Below are 22,299 nucleotides of genomic sequence, written 5' to 3' on the forward strand. Positions count from 1 at the left end.
TATTCGATTATGTTCCGTTGCAAATACTGGTGAAGGTCATGGGGCAAGACGTAACGTAGACCACAGTTATTTTCTTATTTTTCCTGTCTAAACATTTCACTAATTTAGAATAGATACATAATGTGCTTACGTGCCGAAGATTTATTAATAATGATATAATGTTGAAATGTATATAAAACAGAAACAAATGCAGCCGTTTCAAGCCCACTGGAGGACAATGGCCTCAGACCTTTCCTTTTTCCTGCATGTGGTTTGGCCAGTTTTCATCACCATACTGGCCAGTGCCTATTGTTGATGGTGGGAAATTTTCGTCTGGTCGCTCACCGGAAAACATATGCATGGGTGGCGCTGACTAGTATAGCGTCACTGATCATGGCGATGCGCAAATTATTCCGTAACGGTAGCACCATTCAGTAAAGGATATATATATATATATATATATATATATATATATATATATATATATATATATATATATATATATATATATATATATATACAGTATATGTATATATATATATATATATATATATATATATATATATATATATATATATATATATATACAGTATATATGTTTCTGTGTGTGTAATGAGGATTCTTAGACCGCAAGTGCGTGTGTATGATTGTGTGTGTGTGTTTGTGTGTGTGTATATATATATTAAAGATTCTCAGACCGTAATCTGTAGCTGTAAGTAAAATATCAGCACAGTAAATTCAAAGCAATGGGCAGAGTAACCAATGACACACTCATCTTGGCACGAAATGCATGTCATTACTGGTAATTTGGATCTGGCCAGTAGACCCGACTCGTGTAATTAGCTAATTGTCCCGTTTAATTGGCAGGTGAGTGCCAAGCTAAATCTGAAATTGGCACTACAGCGCCGGGCACGATAATTAATTTCTACCGGAAGGAATTATAGGTCATTCTCATCCTGTGATGTGTTCCCCTCTCGGAGACATCACTCCCGTCTTCACTAAGTTCGTAATGGATCCCTGGGGACATTTCAAGTCAAGGGTTAAAGTTTGTGGAATGGGCTTTGGATAATCTTTATTAAAGGAACATTTGTTTTGTGATAAATCTGTAATGCTTTTCCGTGAGCTAATATTACCTCCGCTAATAAGGTTTTGCTTTCACCTGTGTCTTTCTAATTGTTTGTTTGTCATAAGCCTAACTCAAAAATTTACTGATGAATTTAATGACAATTTCAGGATATGTTAGAATTAGGCTGACTTAGAGGTGATTAGATTTTAGTGGTCATCCTGATCTGCATCCGGATTTTTATTATACAGAAGATTCATTCTCGGTCTACATATGAAAGGGACTTGAGTGAATGTTGACAATCTTCATTGGTGGTGGTCTGAATTCTCCGAATTTATTTTTTTTTACTTTTTTTACTCTTAATAAAACTTCTTGAAGTGGGTCCATTCACGAGATATTTCTCAGAATCAGCAATTGATTTACAGCGGGAGTGCCAATTTCGAATTTAGGTTGGCACTCGGATGCCACTTAAACAAGGAAACTGGCCAATTACATGAGACGGGTCCAGTGGACGATTCCTGATTACCTCTCTTGCCAGGAGTACCGTGCCCAGATGGATGTGTCATTGACTGCTGTGCCCAGTAATTTGCTGGCAGTGGGATGATGGTGGATAACTAACTGAAATGCAGATTGCTGTTATAAAACCTACATAAAACACACAGATGCTCTCACGCACCATTATATGTGTGTATATATATATATATATATATATATATATATATATATATATATATATATATATATGTATATATATATATATATATATATATATATACATATATATATATTATATATATGTATATATATATATATATATATATATATATATATATATATATATATATATATATATATATATACAGCCCTTACTGAGTAGGGATCTTTGTGTATATCCATGATCAGCAAAGCTGTACTAGTCATGGTCACCCATGCTAGGTTGGTTTGCTGTGAGCGAGCAGACAGAAGCCTCCCACCATCACCAATCCTCAGTGGCCAGCGTGATGATGAAAACTGCCCAAACTCCAGGTATGGATAAGGATATATCTGAGGCTTTTGTCCTGCAGTGGACTAGAAAATGCTGAATTGTTGTTGTTTTTGTATACATGCATACATAATACATACATACATACTAAATCAAGTATTTTACTTCTCTCTCACTTTAACCACCAGGGGTTAGTGAAGGTGTAATTACTGAAGTCGTATCTTCATTTACTTATGACACTGCAGCAAGTTCACCTCTTCACCTTTCTCTTGTAATTTTGATGGTTAGATATACTCTTATTGTTCCAACTTGAATGATCAATTTCCTACACACACATACACACACACACACACATATATATATATATATATATATATATATATAATACATATATATATATATATATATATATATATATATATATATATATATATATATATAGATATATGTGTATATATATATATATATATATATATATATATATATATATATATATATATATATATGCATCTATATATACCTTTTCTGTCTCGCTGAATGTCATTGTCAAACGTATGACTATTCGGTCTCTCCCCGTCCTGTGTGTAGGGTGGAATTGAAGTTGTCATACCCTGGTAGGAGGGAAGTGGGAAAGGCCGAATCTGTGGTGTGCATATCTGATATTCATCCGGCATTTTCGACGTGTCGCGTACATTAATAGATATATGATAACAATATTATCAAAGCCATGATTATAAGTATCCATATACTATAGTTTAATTGACCTCAAATACTCAATCCTTCAAGCGACCTGAGGTCACATTTGACCAGGCTTTGACATTTTTCCTTCCATCGTCCTTCTGCTCCCAAGGGAGAAAGTTTGGAAATTGTTCGCATTATTCCTGGTGGTTATCCTGTGATTTTCCCTGTGTTTTAGCTTTCTTGAATGGAAAAGTAATCCTCGCCAGCACCACTGGACGTCGGGGGTCTGTAGTGAGCGGCTCTGGAGGTTTATTGAGTCGGAGAATGTAAGGCAGAGAGAGAAAGGTTTTCGTGGTGTAACTTTGGGCTGGTGCAGGATGGAGAGATTTATTGGCATATGGGCAGAGAGAGAATGTGGAAAGCGATTTTAGGTGGTATATAGATATATATATATATATATATATATATATATATATATATATATATATATATATATATATATATATATATATATATATATATATATCATATAATTTTCCGTATATGTATGATCAATAAAATAAATCACAATTTATCAAAAGGAGATTTACATTGAGATGGTCCCCCCCCCTCTCTCTCTCTCTCTCTCTCTCTCTCTCTCTCTCTCTCTCTCTCTCTCTCTCTCTAGTGAATGTAATTAGGAAACGTATTATTCCTTCTACTTAAATTTTACAATGGTTATATTTGTCCCGAGAAACAAATATTAACAATGAGAGTCTTAAAATCATTATCATCAACGTCATGATTGTTGTTTGAAATCTTTTTAATACCTCGTATGTTCTCAACGATCTCATATATATAAACATCAGAGGTGTGAAACTTCACTGTATTTTTGAGCTCTTAACTCAAGCAATCACTAAAATCCCCTGAAAAATGGACCCGGGATTTTATTTAATGGCGTCATGGGTTGCACTCAGGGTAATAAGGGGTGTGTGTTACAGTACTGCTGTCTCTACCGCCCGTTCGCGTTTATAATTAATCGCAGCTTGCGGTACGAGGCTCCGTTGTGGTAAATGCATCGTTTGTGCCGTTGAATTAATAGCTTTCCGGACGCCATTTTATGTCCAGTTGTCGATGCGTAGAGGGTAACATATTTGTTTTATCATTTAATGATATTTTCATTCAAGAAATGTTTCGGTTTTGATAGTTTTTGCTGACGCCATTTTTTTTAAAGGTTAGTTATTGTTGATGTTAGTTTAACGCCATTTTATTTTTATGACCTAGTAGCTTATCTAGTTTACGTTTGACACCGTTTACATTTTGTGATGAAGTAGCTTGAGTAGTTTTGCTGTGACATCATTTTGTTTTTGTGATGTAATTTCTGTAGTTTTGCTTTGACATTTTATTTTTATTTTTATGATGTAATTTCTGTAGTTTTGCTTTGACATTGTTTTATTATTATTATTATGTATTTTTTGTCATGGGCTTTGATATCATTTTGTTTTTATGATGTAATGTCTGTAGTTATACTTTGACATCATTTATTATTAGTATGTAATTTTTTGTGGTTTTACCTTGACATCATTCTGTTTTTTCGATGTAATTTCAGTTGTTTTGCTTTGACATCCTTTATTTTTATTATGTAATAGTTTGTAGTTTTGCTTTGACATTATTTTGATTTCATGATGATGTAGGTTTAGCGTTTTGGCTTTGACATCACTTTGTTTTTATAATGAAGTAGCTTTTTTATTTAACATTATCATCAATTGATTTTAAAGGGTAAATAGCGTTAATGGCTTTGTTTCCTTGCCATTGAATGTCAAGGAAGTAATTAGCCTCAATGATTTAAAAAAAAAAAATCCATTGTGTATCACAAAATTAATAAGCTCTTCTTGCCTTTGATATTTTGCTATTTCAAACCTCTTGAAATTAATTAGATTTCTAGATTTTTACGCTTTTTGTGTCGGAAAATTAATTACAATTGCTTGCATTGAGTCATTATATGTTTAATGAAGGTTCCAAAAGCTTGGATATTTCTTATGGTACCATTCTAGATAAAAATACTAATAACTAACATCTATACACCTTCACATAGGTTTTTTTTTTTTTTAATGTAGAAAGTTATTCAACATTACTGTTGTTTTAATCTAAATTGTTAGATTTTACTGTTGCTTTCAATAGAATTTAGTTATTACCATTTCATTTTACAAAGTGCTATGTCTGTTCATCATAATATATATAAATATATATATATGAATATATATATATATATATATATATATATATATATATATATATATATATATATATATATATATATATATAGACACGGAAAAAAATTAAAATTCTTTATTGGACCTCTCGTGGTTATAATACATATTTTATTCTTATCACGTGTTTGCTTTCGTCATCTTCATACACATACACGCATATGCATACATATATGTATGCATATAAATATACATATATATATATATATATATATATATAGAAACAAATAGATATATATATATATATATATATATATATATATATATTATATATATATATAAACAAATAAATATATATATATATATATATATATATATATATATATATGTATATATATATATATATATATATATATATATATATATATATATATATAAACAAATATATATATATATATATATATATATATATATATATATATATATATATATATATATATGTATATATATGTATATATATATATATAAAAACAAATAAATAAATAAATATATATATATATATAATCAAATAAATATATATATATATATATATATATATATATATATATATATAGATAGATAGATAAACAAATAAATAAATAAATATATATATATATATATATATATATATATATATATGTATATATATATAAACAAATAAATAAATAAATATGTATATATATATATGTGTATATATATAAATATATATGTATATATATAAACAAATATATATATATATATATATATATATATATTATATATATATATATATATAAATGTGTGTGTGTGTGTGTGTGTGTGGGTGTATATATACAGTATGTGTGTATGTGTATGAGGATTTAATCAAACAAAAAGTGATCATAACATTTTATTCTTTTGTGGCATTGTTATTAGGAAACTTGAGACAATAATGTATGTTCAGCTTTGAAGTTGAAGGTTTCATGTTCACAGTAATATTCTTTAAACCTTTAAACTATTTTTATTATTATCAAGTTTTTTTTATCTCTCTTGAGTTTTTCAAGTTTTCCTCTCTCTCTCTCTCTCTCTCTCTCTCTCTCTCTCTCTCTCTCTCTCTCTCTCTCTCTCTCTCTCTCTCTCTCTCTCTCTCTCACTCTCTCTCTCTCTCTCTAGTGCCCTTGGCATGGGCTAGTAGATTAGCGGAAATTGGTGAAATTCATCGGGTGGAATGTGTGGTCATTGACATAGTTTTCTGTCTATTATTATTTGCTGACCGTAAATCCAGAAAAATATTAAAAACGCCACGAAATAAATCAAGTTCGGAACACTGAAGATATTTGAAGTAGTTATTTCCAAAAGAATGATGAAATTTACTCACGGAAGAATTCAATTTGTGTGTGAAACTGTCGAAGTGTCACGCTGTCACAGTTACTTGTTATTCGGGTATTCCATCGATTCAACCTTGAAACTGTCGAAGATTCAGGTTTTTTTCCACTGGCCATTATGTGAGTTCCTCTCTCTCTCTCTCTCTCTCTCTCTCTCTCTCTCTCTCTCTCTCTCTCTCTCTCTCTCTCTCTCGTATTTTCACCCGAAGTTTCATACTGATATGTGTCATACATAAGAGTCATCTATTCCTTGTCTCTGAAGAGCTTTCGTTACTACTGAAGTATTAACAGAATCAAAAGCTTTCTTATTAAAAATCATTTCTTTCTTCAGTTACTTTATTGATATCTCTACTTGCTTACTGCTTTTTAAATCATCACAATAAAAACAACAAATGCAGCCGTTTCTAGTCCATTGCAGGACAAAGACCTCAGAAATGTCCTTATTCAAGTCTTGGGTTTGGACAGTTTTCATAACCACACTGGCCAGTTTGGATTTGTGATGGTGGGTGCTTTCGTCCGTTTACTCACCGCAAACCATCCTAGTATGGGATTCCCTGACTATTACAGATTTGCTGATCATGGTGATACACAAAAACATTTCACAAAATATAGGTATCCCCTCTCAGAAAGGGTTACTATTATAAATAGCCCAAAATTAGACTTAAATAATATCCCTTTTTATAGTTATTTGAAGTAGTAGTAGTAGTAGAAGTAGTAGTAGTAGTAGTAGTAGTAGTAGTAGTAGTAGTAGCATCTTTATTATTATTTCCATTAGTTTTTTTATTTTTTATATATACATTAATTAGAATTTCTTTTATAGTTACAAAATTACTCACAACACAATACAATGTTTTCCCATCATAAGGCTCAATACTGCACAGTATTCTAGACATCAGTCTATCCTTATAGTTTATATATGACAGATCTATTTTATCGTTGTTACTTATCTTAGAAAATATTTTTCAATTATTCATTACTCCTTGTGTTTTATTTATTTCGTTATTTCCATTCCCCTCCAAGCTATTTTTCTATGTTGGAGCCCCTGAGCTTATAGCATCCTGATTTTTAAACCATGGAAGTAGAATAGCTAACAACAACAACAACAAAAAATATAATAATAATAATAATAATAATAATAATAATAATAATAATAATAATAATAATAATAATAATAATAATAATAATAATAATAATTCGAAACATAACCTTTTTGTCTGAAGAAAACTCCTTAAACTATATCTAGTCAACCTAACATGACCTCTCACCTTAAATCTTACACTAACAAAACCCTCCACCTTAAAAAAAGCATCACCTTAAACCTTCCCTTAAAAACACAGCACAGGGATATCAGAATTGACCAGAGCCTCGACTCTAATTAAGCTACTATACATATCCCTATCCCTATCCCTATCCCTATCCCTATACGTCCCAGATAGGGCTCGCTAATAAAATGCCCTCTACATGTGTTGACTTTCAGCTGGCTTTGCAATCAAGCTCGCCTGGTTGAAGTTACGTGGACGCTTACCTTTGAACTTTGGATAAGCAATAATCTGATTTGAGATGCGGCCCTCTACTACTGCCCTCTATTGGAACTGGCGGAGTAGTATGATAATGATGAAATTGATTATAGTAAGTTTGGTTTTACGAAAGTAATGGTGTTTATTATTATTATTATTATTATTATTATTATTATTATTATTATTTTTATTATTATTTAATGAGGAAATGAAACCCGTTGCGTGTACGTACAATGGTTTTTTTAACATTAATATGATGAATGAAGTTATTTTGCTGCTTTTGTTTAGAATATGTGTTTTATGATTATGACACTTTGATTTCTTTCTTATTAATTTCATTTATTTATCTATTTATATATCCGTTTATTTGTTTATTAGTAGGATTTCGTCAAAACTACTTTCCGAATCAACATTGTACTTAGCCATATTTACTGCCAGCATGTGAAAAAGGGAGCACTCAACTCGTAGAATTATGTTTCACATTCATTCATAATCAAAATATGAAATATGGAGAGCATGGTCCGTAGATTGTGGTAAACTGATGACAATATTAATTCCAGCATAGCAAATGATAGAAATAAAAATGGCAAAACCCAATATATTCATATCACATCTGAGCAACCTTTGGAAACTCACAAAACGAATTATTTCAGCTAAACAGAATTATCCAGAGTAATAAATTATAGGAATTAATTTCCCCTGAACTCTATCGGATGAGGAAATCCTATTTAGGATAAAAGCTAATCCGTGTTGCTTGAAAAATCTTGCTGTTAAGTTATTCTGTGTACTCCCAAAGGCTCTATTGATTTGGAGGATGTTGTGCAAATAGAATGATATATCACCTGTGGCTCTTCTCTGAAATACAGCTCAAAGAGCAGTCTCGGTTTAACAGTTAGTTGCTGGATATTTGTATCTTCAAATAAACCTTATGGCCATTTTGGGAAGGTTCTCATATATATATATATATATATATATATATATATATATATATATATATATATATATATATATATATATATATATATATATATATATATATATATATTTAACAATCATTAAATAACGAATGATAAAATGTAAGACAACATAGTAATTTGGTGTATTATTAATACAATTCTTTTACAAATTTATTCAATTATGCTTCTCATAAACAAACATGATTAAGGTTCTACCAAGTATAGCTGCAGATATATAGACCACTATCAGACATCATCACCATCAGACACTATCATCAACAGACACCAGTGCCATCGTACACCATCGCCATCGAACACTGTCACAATCGGACACCATCGTCGTCAGACATCATCACCATAGGACACTATCACCATTGGCACCATCATTATTATACAACATCACTATCAGGCACAATCACTATCAGACACCAAAACCATCAGACACAATCACTATCAGACAGTATCACCATCAGGCACCATCATGATCAGACAACACCATTATTAGACACCATCACCCTCAGACGTCATCACCATCAGACACTATCCGTATCATATACCATCACCATCAGACACCATTACTATCAAAAACCATCTCTATCAGACTCCATCACTATCAGAAAACTTCACTATCAGACATCATTAATATCAGAAACCATCTCTATCAGACACCATCACCATCAGAAAACATCACTATCAGACACCATTACTATCGGACACCATCTCTATCAGACTCTATCACTATCAGAGAACTTTACCATCTGACACCACTACTATCAGAAACCATATCTATCAGACACCATCACTATCAGAAAACATCAGCATCAGACACCATTACTATCAGACACCATTACTTTCAAACACCATCCCTATCAGACACCGTTACTATCAGACGCCATTTCTATCGGACACCATCTCTATCAGACACCATCTCTATCAGACACAATCATTATCAGATAACATCGCCATCAGACACCATTGCTATCTGACACCACCAATATCAGGCACCACCACTATCAGGCACCATCATCATCAGACATCTCTATCAGGAACCATTATTACCAGACATCCCATTCAGACACCATCTCAATCGGATACCATTACTATTAGTCACCATCACTATCATACACCATCTCTAAAAGGCACCATTATTATCAGACATCCAAATCAGAGACCATCCCAATCAGACACCATCTCGATCGGACACTATTACTATCAGACACCATCACTTCAGGCACCATCACTATCGGGACACCATTCCAAGTAGACACCATCTAAATCAGACACAATCCAGATCGGAAACCATCACTATCAAGCACCATCACCCCCACGAAAAATATGCATTTCGTTAGTGGAAATGTCATGTGTTATTGACTCTCTCTCTCTCTCTCTCTCTCTCTCTCTCTCTCTCTCTCTCTCTCTCTCTCTCTCTCTCTCTCTCTCTCTCTCTGTACCTTCGTAAAGCATTCTTCACTTTAGTGATATTTTTGTCTGAAGTACTATATTTAGAATTAATGTTCATTACCCCCAGCCATCTCTCTCTCTCTCTCTCTCTCTCTCTCTCTCTCTCTCTCTCTCTCTCTCTCTCTCTCTCTCTCTCAGTGTACCTACGTAAAGCATTCTTAGCTTTAGTGATAATTTTGTGTGATGCATATTTATAATTTTTTATGCTTTCATTACACCAACCCCCCCCCCTCTCTCTCTCTCTCTTTCTCTCTCTCTCTCTCTCTCTCTCTCTCTCTCTCTCTCTCCTCTCTCTCTCTCTCTCTCTCTCTCTCTGTACCTACGTAAAGCATTTTTCACTTTAGTGGTAGTTTTGTCCAAGCAGTACTATATTTAGAATTTCTTTATGCTTTCGTTATTCCCGCCACCCCCCCCCCCCTCTCTCTCTCTCTCTCTCTCTCTCTCTCTCTCTCTCCTCTTTCTCCTCTCTCTCTCTCTCTCTCTCTCTCTCTCTCTCCTCTCTCTCTCCTCTCTCTCTCCTCTCTCTCTCTCTCTCAGTGTACCTAGGTAAAGCATTCTTCGTTTTAGTGATATTTTTGTCTGAAGCACCATATTTAGAAAATTTTTATGCTTTCATTACACCCCCCCCTCTCTCTCTCTCTCTCTCTCTCTCTCTCTCTCTCTCTCTCTCTCTCTCTCTCTCCTCTCTCTCTCTCTCTCTCTCTCTCTATCTGCCTGCTATCTGACAGAGTCCGGATGTCTATTGAGTTTCCCTGTTCTTTTTTTCCTCGCATAAACGGACATGTCCGTTGTACAAAAACTGACTGTTCCAGTACAATTGTTTCATCAATGTTGATTTTGTCGTTGTTTTAGTTGTTCCACTGATGCTTTCGTTCGAGTATTTGCTCATTGGTTTTTATCATGTTTGTCTGCGTTTGTTTGTGTTTGCTCATTGTGTTTGTAAAGATTTAATGGTGTTGTTAACCTGGTTATGTATCTTTATGCAATGAATAAATAGGGCTACAAAATACACGTATCTAGCCTAGGCCCTCAGAAAAAGAGAAGGATGCAGTTTTTTCCCTCTATTTCAAGTCTTTGGAATAGTTTACCGGTAGTGGGATAGTGCGTTCATTGTACCTTATGCGACAATCAGTAGGCATTACTAGCTGTCCTTGGTTTATAGCCTTCTGTCCCCCCACCCCTCCCCACCATTCATGTCTCGTTCCTTCCTTTTTTTTCTGTCTAAACTATTAAAATTATTAATACATAGTAAAAACCCTGTGATCCCCCCCCCCCACCCCACCACCACCACCCAGCTGAACCTAGACTCTATCAGGCCTCACTGGCCCAGCGCCAAGATTGTTTAGCCCAAATTAATCACTCCACTCCTACTTCTGATTTTCCTCTGCTTATAACCTTCCCTAATTGAAGAGGCAGGATGTCTTATTGTACCTTCCTCTCCCCTCTTCTTGGATTGTTTGGGTTTGAATTAGAAAAGGTCACTGGGTTGCCCATCCCTTCGGCCTTCTTTATCATGCCCAATTTTTATTATTATTTGTGGTTAATTTGTAATCCTTTTCAAAGTAATCAATTCCATTATATAAACCGAGAATCATGAAGTTTTTTTTTAACAATGTTATTTATTAAAAGTTTCCCTGGATTCCTTTTAAAATAGTTGTTTATCATTTATGGAATAGTTACAAATTTCGTCCTTGAATGTTAATTTTCTTGAATAAAGCGCACAAATGCCTCAAAGAATTACAGCAATTTTGATATTCCACACGAAAAGAAATCCATTCTAAAATTCTCAGAAAAAAAAAATAATTATGATATTTAAAGTATTTAATGAAATTTGATAATATATAAACCTGCCTAAACATAAGTAATATTTCCTTATTACTTCCTTACAAAATCTCCAATACATACCCTCTTTGAAAATTATCAAATCCCCTAAATGTGAAATTTGAAAAATAAAGACAGTTAGATTCTCTTGATTGTGACTCCATAATAGTCAAAATAACGTCCCTTACAAAAGCTAGAGATTCACTTGATTCTGTCTCTGAAATGGTCAAAATATCATCCTTTGAAAAAAAATCAGATTTACTTGATTCTTACTTTAAAAGTCAAAATAACGTTCATTAAATAGCTAGAGACTCACTTGATTCTGACTCTAAACTGGTCAAAATAACGTTATTTAAAAAAGTCGGAGATTCATTTGATTCTGATTTAAAAGATAAAATAATGTTCATTATAAAGCTAGAGACTCGGTTGATTCTAACTTTACAGGGATCAAAATAAAGTCCATTAAAAAAAAGATAGAGACTCAGTTAATTCTGACTCCAAAATGGTCAAAATAACGCCCCTTAAAAATCTAAAGATTCACTTGATTGGGACTCTAAAATGGTAAAAATAACGTTCTTAAATAAGATAGATATTCGCTTGATTCCGTTTCCAAAATTGACAAAATAACGTCCTTTTTCAAAATCTAGAGATTCGTTTGATACTGGCTCTAAAATGGTCAAAATAACGTCCCTTACAAAAGCTAGAGATTCATTTAATGCCGACTACAAAATGGTCAAAATAACGTCCCTTACAAAAGCTAGATATCACTTGATTCTGACTTTGAGGTGGTCAAAATAATGTCCATTGAAAAAGCTAGAGATTTACTTGATTCTTACCCTCCAATAGTAAAAATAACATCCCTTAAAATAACTAGGGATTCACTTGATTACAACTTTTCAATGGTCAAAATAACATCCCATAAAAAAGCTCTTTAAAAGAGCTAGAGATTCACTTGATTTCAGCTCTTAAATGGATAATATAACATGCCATAAAAAAGCCATAGATTCTCTTAATTCTGACCCTAAAATTGTCAAAATAATGTCCTTTAAAAAAGAAAAAAAAACAGAAATAAGACAGTTGTAACCCTTGAAAAGATTTCCTTACTCTGAATTTAAAACCTGAATGCAAAGCTTTCTTGTTCCTAACTTCACTACTTTCCTCCTTAAAGCTTTATAACGCCATAAGGACCCACAAATGACTCCGTCGCCTGTTCACAATGGGTCCTTTGTGTTCTTCTTTGCCACTCAGCCGGAAACAGAAATATTCCGGAGACATTAAAAAAAAATTATTATGGAGAATATTCCACTGAAGAAAGAAAAGAACTAACATGGCTCTTTGTGGGGATTTGACATGACTGTACTGTACGTTTTACAGTGTAATATCATCCACCAATTTCAATATAATAAGAGATTTACATAACTGTAACAACCCTTTTTCACCTGTACGTTTTGTCTTGAAATTGGTCTAAATAATTGTAATGTGTGCATAAATATATGTACAGTTGCACACAGAAATTCCTTGGTGCACTCCGAGAAAATGCACCCTCTCACACTCTACTGCACGGAGAGGTCCTACGTGAAACCCTGCCCATCACTGATGCGCTATATCCCTACACTGTTTGGTTACTCGATGCGCAGTAACGGTGTGACAGTATGCGCATCCTCAGGGCGTGGTGTGCCAAGAATTCTTGTGTCCAACTGTACAAGCAAACGATTCCTATCTGGACATAGTTGTTAAGGCAGGCTTATTCAGCTGGTTGCAATATCTTGGAGGAAAATAGGTTATAATTGTGACTTAAAATAGCCTCCTGGCTAGTACTGTGGTAACATGTTTGCCTAGCGTTCGCATGGCAGCAGATCGATCCTAGCCCGGGACTGTTAGTTTAAGCTGTTTACTGGGGATACTACTGTTGTTCTTGGGCACCACAGTGGGGATTGAGTGGGCTTGCCCGGCTGACGTTCCGGTGAGCATCAATTCTGATGATACCAGACTCCTTCAACCTTTAACCTTAAACATTCATACTTTAACTGCTGAATCGTAATTCGTCCCATTTTATAGTAGCGTTTTACATTTCTCGGTAGATGTATCTATGCAGTTGGATCATCCATAGGACATCGAACCCATCAACAAACTCTGCATTATTAGTGTTGTGGTAGCCCATTGGAAACGTCCCTGTCTTGCAATCAGCTTGACTAGAGTTAGAGGCCCACTCAGTCTTGATAGTTTCTAGTAGAGTTTCCAACCTCACTGTGCTTGTGAGCTAAGAATGGCGGGTTTAAAGTCTATCTGCTGAGTCATCAGCAACACTTGCCTGGCCCTCCTTGGTCCTACCTTGAGTATAGAGGGCGCTGATCATAACCATATATGGTCAGTTTCAAGGGCATTGTCACTGTCCCTTGCCTCTGCCTTTCATTACCGACCTTGCCAAAACATTCGCTAATGCCTTTCATGCTTTATCAGTTTCAAATTGGGTAATATACAAATTCTTGCCTAACCCAGAAATTTTTATGAAAAATCAATTAATTTCCTCTTAGGTCTACGAACTCTAGGCAGAGAAAATTCCATAAAAAAGAGGCATCTGACTTATTTGGAAAAAAAAGAGAATGATAAAATTATCATTAAACAACCAAGTGTTACAGCCTTGCCAATAAGCTATAATTACGGTGATGATTTGATTTAGATTTTAATTGCAAAACCTGAATTCGATATGAAATTTGATCAAAACCAGGATAAGTGTGAACTATTAGCTCTTTTATTATTTTTCAGTAATAAGATTAAAAATCCTAAAAACATGATAACGAGACGGTGGGAAAGAATTATAACTTACTCCAATTTTGCCTTCATATTTTTCGTAATAAAATTATATCACTGAGAATTAGAAAAAGGAAACCTTTATATTATATAATTGTACAAATTTTTCGAGAATTTTATTTTTTCCTTACGTAATTCTTTACTTCTCGTGATTTCATTTTATAAAAAAGATTTAATATCACATAATACCCCAAACCTTGCTTTGGAATTTTAAAGAGGATACTGTATCTTTATCATTTATAAAATAAGACTTTCCATAGATTTGAAATCTATGAAGATACAGTTTTCAAAGCGGAAAATTCATGTCTGTCTCGGTCTTGACTTTCAATTATACATATTGAAGGAAAAGAAAGACTTTTTCCTTGACTTGACTGTTATCTATAGAATAGAGAAAATTAAATTCCTCAAGAGATTTCTCCTTACTACATCCGGCAGGGAGGTTATATTTCTTTTTTTTTTTTATTTATATCTATATTTATTTCTTTGCTTATTTATCTGTTTGTTTGTTCGTAGGACTACATCAAAACTTGTTTTCGGATTTACGCAAAATTTTAATATTTGGAGGTTTTTTTTTTTAGGAGATCCAGATCAAGATTATTATTATTATTATTATTATTATTATTATTGATGTCAGGATATGAAAAAGGGAAAGCTTGATCCGTAGACTTGAGTAAATTATTGACCGGGGGATGACGGAGGTCTGAAATCTGAAATTGCTCTTTGTACATATTTTTCATATCTAAAACATTGCGATAAATATTAGAGAGCAGTTTATTTGTTTAAATTTTTGTTTATATTAAGATTAAGCTGGATTTTCCTTACAACTTAACATGAATAGTTATGAAACATCACAGAAATTAAATGAGAATTTACTCATTTTCGTAGGCCCGTGAGAGTCAAGGGTAAGCGACCAAAGTTAATGGTCTTGCCCAAGCTGTAATGGACCTTAATGAGAATTGAACGTCAACAGAGCGAGATTAGCTGTTATGCAGTGTGGTTTCTGGTGTTGGTTTGCGGACGCTGATCTGTGTAAAGGCATCTTACACGGTCGACGAACCAACAGACAAGTGTTTGAAGTGATGCTCGAACGTGCGAACGGGGTAGTAGGTTGTCGAACACGTTTGTCGAAGGGTTCGAAGCAAGTCTGTTCTCACTTAACTATAGTTGGCGGGGATTCATTGTCCACTAACCTCGTGCATTTGTGGCTGACTCCACCTCTTTGAACCGTTTGACAAGCAGGTTCGACAACCGGATTCTATGAACCATTCGACCGTGTAAACCCCGCTTAATCTATCGGACTGGATGATGCTTCATTTGGCTGACCGAGAGTCAATCGAACACACAGCATTTGAAAATCCAAAACAAAAAATTCAAAATGAAGAATAAAAGAGAATTTTAGTAAACATGTGTGTAACTATGCACGTGATTATGTAGTTGTGGGGAAACGTATACATTATTATGAGGTTTCTAGGAATACAAGATCCAATATAGCAGTTTCTATTCCACTGCAGGAAAATGGCCTCAGACATGTCAACTTATGTCTGGGGTTAGGCCAGCCTACATCACCCTGCTTGCCAATGCGGATTGGTGATGGTGGGATATTTTTGTCTGATCGCTCACAGCAAACCAACCTAGTATGAGTGCTGACTATTACAGCTCTGTTAGTAATGGCGACGCGTAAACCCTGTCACCCAGTTAAGTTATCCCCGCTCAGAAATGGTCACTGATATAGAATTTCATTAAATAGCATTATAAGGAAATAAAGATATCAGAAAGGGGTCTTTTCTGTTCCGATAGATATGAGATAAGGAAATGAACGATATCAAACAAGATCTCTCAAGTTTCAACATGTTGTGCTCTAAAGTTAAGAACAAACAAGCAAACTAGAGTTCTCCTCCTGTCATTTAAGTATACGAGAACACGCTTACTAATGTGGTGAATAGGCAGAGGCTCCCCTCCACCCATGGGAGAGTTGGGGCTTTGAGTAGGCTACATTTAACCTCATCTCGGGTAACCTACTTGGAGCGAACATTCCCTGAGGTCGGGATGGCAAATGTAAACGTCCATTTATTCCGAGAGAAAATCTCTCAGATGTCTTTGGCGTTACATAAGTACCTACTTAGCGAATTGGTATATTCTCTAGAGTCAAAGAAAAGAGTGCGTAGTTCTTAAAAAGTAAATGTTACTGCTTAAAAGCGCCTCTGATGGGAAGAGATGTCTCAGATAAAAATGCTTTTGTTGGTGGATGACGTCCAACAAGAACGATAATTATAATCTACCAATTAAAGGATCAATTCTCCAACAAGTTTTGTATTCCTATCTCTCCCAGATTCAAGATGAATATAAAACAACCTGGGCACAATAATAAAGGCCTGTATTAGCTGGTTTTTGCTTAGCAAAGCATATCGTGAATCCAACTAGACCCCTGTGCATAAACTACGAATCGAAATAAAATAAATTGATAAGACATTTTCAACTGAAGATGTTTAGAAGCCGCTAATGAATGACAGAAGTAAGGAACTGATAATGCCCTAGCAAGTAGGGCAATGCCCTAGATATTATTGTTTGAAAGTTGTGTGATTGATTTTATAAGTTAAAATGATACCAAAATGTGAGAGTACAAGTTTGGTTGATTAATTTACATTTATGGCACTGAATGGCCTTTGATGCCCAAGTGCTTGGCTTAAGGCCTAAATTTTATATTCAATTCAATGCCCTAGAAACTGACCATATATACATATGATGAACGTTCAAGGTCTCTTTCTACCCATGCTAGGACTAGTGAAGGCCATGTAATGCCTGCTGATGACTTAGCAGGAAACCTATTGCTCCACAAACCCGCCCCCACCCCCTCCTTAGCTCACAAGGATGTTGAGGTTGCTCAAACTACAAGAAACTATCGAGCTTGATTGGGATTCGAACCCCAGAACAGCAGATCGCCAGGCAGGGACGTTTCTGAACGTCCACCACAAACCCTTGTTATTGGTTTCGGAATTAAATGAAATTCTTATTTAAAAAAAAAAAAAAAAAAAAAAATGTTTACTCCTAAAGTGATGGCGGTGACCTATGTGGTAACGTCCCTTGGCTGGTAATCGCCAGACTGGGGTTCGAGTCCCGATCAAACTCTTTAATTCCTTTGGTCGATGGAACCTCACTATCCTTCTGAACTAAGGATTGGGGGTATGGGGGAGCTTATAGGTCTATCTGCTGAGTCACCAGCAGCCATTGCCTGGCCTTCCTTGGTGTTAGCTTGGATGGAAAAGGGGCTTGGGGTCTGATCTTATGCATATATGGTCAGTCTCTAGGGCATTGCCCTACTTGCTAGGACAATGCTACTGTCCCTTGCCTCTTGAGTAGATTGATATTGCTGATCAAAATGAAGTATGTTAATTGTAAATTATATCTTAGTGCCTTTGTAAGAAAATAATATATTAATAATGTCCTTTTTGTTCTGCTTATGAAATGTGAATATAATCAAAAGTTATATTTATGTGTTAGATGAAAACCTTTACTATGATAAGGCTATACTATTTCTAGCCATCCATACTAGGTTGGTTTGCTGTGAGCGATCATACGAAAATCTCTCACCATCACCAATATGCAGTAGCCAGCATGTTGATGAATTCTAGTTTGGGCTATCCATACTAGGTGGGTTTGCTGTGAGCGATCTTACGAAAATCTCTCACCATCACCAATAGGCAGTCGTCAGTTTGGTGATGAAAACTAGTCAATCCCCAGACATGAATATATATATCTGAGGCCTTTGTCTTGCATCGGACTAAAAACGGTTGCGTTTGTTGTTGTTGTTGTCTTCGGTCATTTGATGCGTAAAGTTTGCGATTTATTAAATCAGGGCAGTTATTAATGAGGCAATTAATCGTAATTTGTATCGGCCAGATTGTGCATTTATTAAAAATGACCAGCCATCTTTAATAATCTCCAATGTTTAGTGGTTAGTGTACTTGGTGTTGGTTACCTTTCCACCTGAACAAAGGAGTGCATGGAGAAATATTTTTCTCTCTTACTGATAAAAGATATTAAAGTCGTATCTTTTATATTTTTACATTATTGTTATCAAGGTCATCTCAAAGAGCTATTTAAAGAATAATTATGGGAGAAAACTGAAGTAGAGGATATTATAACAACTTGTAAGGAAAATAAATGGACATGGGCAGGACATATAGTGAGAATGTCAGATAATAGATGGATATTGAAAATAGCACAATGGAAGAATAACAGAATGAGTCCCTAGAGTTTGCAATAGAAGAAGGGCAAGGAAAATAAAACGAATATTGACAAGCTAGGAAAATTTGGTGGTATACACTGGCTTAGAAAGACCATAAAAAGACCTGAGGGGAAGGACATGTCTAAGGCCTTTGTCATGCAGTGGACTAACAACGGATGGTGATAATGATGATGATAATGCTATTAAAGTATAAACTGGAAGACATTTTTTTTTTTTGCGATGGAATTTTATGTTTAATTGTATCTTTTTTTCCGTTCGATGTGTTTGAATGTAAACTGATATTAGCTACTTAATGGAGACCTTTTACCATTTATCTAATCCCCTCATTAAATAGTTTTTAATCTTTAAACTTAAATTCATTTAAACATTTCAAATATTTTAAAGAAATACTTAATGTTATATATTGCATGAAACTATCATATCGTTTTATGAAATTCATAACTTGTAAAATCATTTAAAATCGCGTTGAAGTTAAAGAGTATTTGTTATTGGATCAGCGCCCACACTGAGCAGCTAATGGGCCATCATGAGTCAGGAATGTTGAACATCCAGTGAAAAAACATACAACAAATTCTCTATCAAACCTTTTATTGTCACTCAACAATCTCCATAGAAGCTTGGCTATTTATTTGCAAACATCTCCCTACTAATATCCAGTCATTATCGTCTGTCTCACTTATCAAAAGATTAACTCTGCCTCCAAGGAAAATTTATACACTGCCACGATTCAACTTGGTACAGTTTCCCCCTCTGGAAACGAGACCTCGTCCTGTTTAGAAAACGAGATTCGAATGACAGAGAAGGGAAAAGAGATTTGAATGCCATTAAGATTAAAGCAGAGTATCATGAGAGTGCGTTAGGAGGGGCGAATGTTTTGAATTTTTAGTTGCATATCTTTCTCTTTTTGTTTCTCGACTTCTGCTCTTCGTCTCTTTTTAATGGGAGCAACTTCCATGGTACAGAGGCTATGGTACTACCCAAGACTAAAGAACAATGGTTTGATTTTGGAGTGTCCTTTTCCTAGAAGAGCTGCTTACCATAGCTAAAGAGTCTTCTATTTCTATTTGGTGGTCGTTTTGATGCTTTCAAGGGCAGGAATCCAACAACCCCAACTCGACCCTTCCTCTAGATGAGATCCTCTATTAGTCAAATGTACAGTTGGACACAGGAATTCCTGGTACACCTTGCTCTGAGGAATTGCACTTCGTACTACCCTTACTGCGCGGTGGTAATTGTTTAGCCCTGTTCACCACCTCTGCCATCTCTCCCTACACTGTTTTGTTTACTCGTTGCGAAGTAAGGGTATAACAGGGTGCACTTGTCCAAAGCAAGGTGTGGTTTAGTTAAATTCACTTAATAATTAACAAATATCCTCCTTCAACTTCCTTTGCCAATAGTCATGATTATTATCCATATCCTGTTTAAAGTTATAGAAAACTAGACCTTGTTGTAGTACCTCCCAGGCCACCTCTCCCCCTCTTCACATTCTGGAAATGAATTTCACTCTGGTCACTTGTGTCTCTCCATTTTCTAGTAAGCTTTGGAAGGTTCTTTCTGCTTGTTTTCCTGTTTATGACTCTTGTGTTTTTAAGGGGCTGAAAATCTTTTATTTCTCTGCTGATCTCCTCTCTCCTTCCTTCCCTTGCTATCTCCACATGTTCTTCAGGTCTGGGCTAGAAAGGGGCTTGAGGCTGCCATATCCATTTTACCTTGCTGCTTTGAAAAATTGAGGTCAAATCACCAAGGACATGTTGGTATTAAATTATTAGAATATGGAAGCTTATACTGTATATATATATATATATATATATATATATATATATATATATATATATATATATATATATATATATATATATATATATATATATATATATATATATACATGAGAAAAACCGTGAGTAAAGAGTACCTCAGTTTAGTGGTAGAACAGTTCAGAGATTTAGAGTACGATTATACAAACACTATTTATTAGATTTTCATTCATCCTTCAGCACTCAGTTAAATTGTTGCTCTTATTTCGCAAAGTCAGTTCCGAGGAAATAAACGCTCGGCAGCTCTCCAAAATGGCCCCCAAAAGTTACCAGAAGTTTTTTTTAAATCACTTTGAACTTTTTCTTTCGCCAACTCCTTTTGTCTCCAGTACAAATGGCGAATTTCATTTTGTTTGGCAAATTCGAGGAATCCCAAAGTTTTAACGTAATTAACGTCCTTCGAAACTTTGTCTTGCAATGAGCAACATTGTTTTTTAAAAAGCGTTAGAAAATTGTCGTCAGCCTCGGCAACTGTTTTCTATGTAGGCCAATCAGTGACTTTTACGGGCTACCAGTAAGCCTTTTTTTTATCTAACATCTTTGCTGACTACATTTTGCTAAGGATCAATCGTTGTTTCACGTAAAGGTAAATTGAAACCTTTTCGCCTTGGGAATATCAGAGCAAATTAAACCATTTGCCAGAAAGCTGATAATTTTACTTGTTATTAGTCCTTTTAGTAGAGAAAAATAAGAAAAATACTTTATTTACTCATTCAATCATTGAATCTCGTAAGATGCCCGATAGTATTTTATTGGACTTTGATTTTGGATTTGAAAGTGACTCACACTTTTTTTTTTTCTGAAATTGGATAGTGTTTTTGGTGTGAAGATGAATTGAAAATTGCTATTTTATGCATGGCCAATCACGAGGACTGTCACTCGTTGTACGAGAAGCAATTTTCTGAAGTTGAATTTTTCCGGATTTAAAATATATTTTATGAAGAGAAATCTGGGATATCTGTAATAGAAACCCTATCACTTTCCTTCTTATTTTATATATTGTATATTTTTATTTCTATTTTCTTTATTTGCGTTGATAAGAGTACGTACTTGGTTTATTATCATTATTATTATTATTATTATTATTATTAGCTAAGCTACAACCCTAGTTGGAAAAGCAAGATGCTACAAGTCTAGGGGCACCAACAGGGAAAAATAGGCCAGTGAGGAGGGAAACAAGGAAATAAGAAAAGTAATTAACAAGTAAAATACAATACCCCCAAGAACAGGAACAACACCAACATGAATAATATACAATAATTAATTTAACCAAATAACAGGAAGAGAAATTAGATGGAATAGTGTCCCAAGTGTACCCTCAAGCAAGAGAACTCTACCCCAAGACAGTGGAAGACCATGGTACAAAGGCTAGGGCACTACCCAAGACTAGAAAACAA

This window comes from Palaemon carinicauda, chromosome 25 (assembly GCF_036898095.1).
Source record: "Palaemon carinicauda isolate YSFRI2023 chromosome 25, ASM3689809v2, whole genome shotgun sequence".
Lineage (NCBI taxonomy): Eukaryota > Metazoa > Arthropoda > Malacostraca > Decapoda > Palaemonidae > Palaemon > Palaemon carinicauda.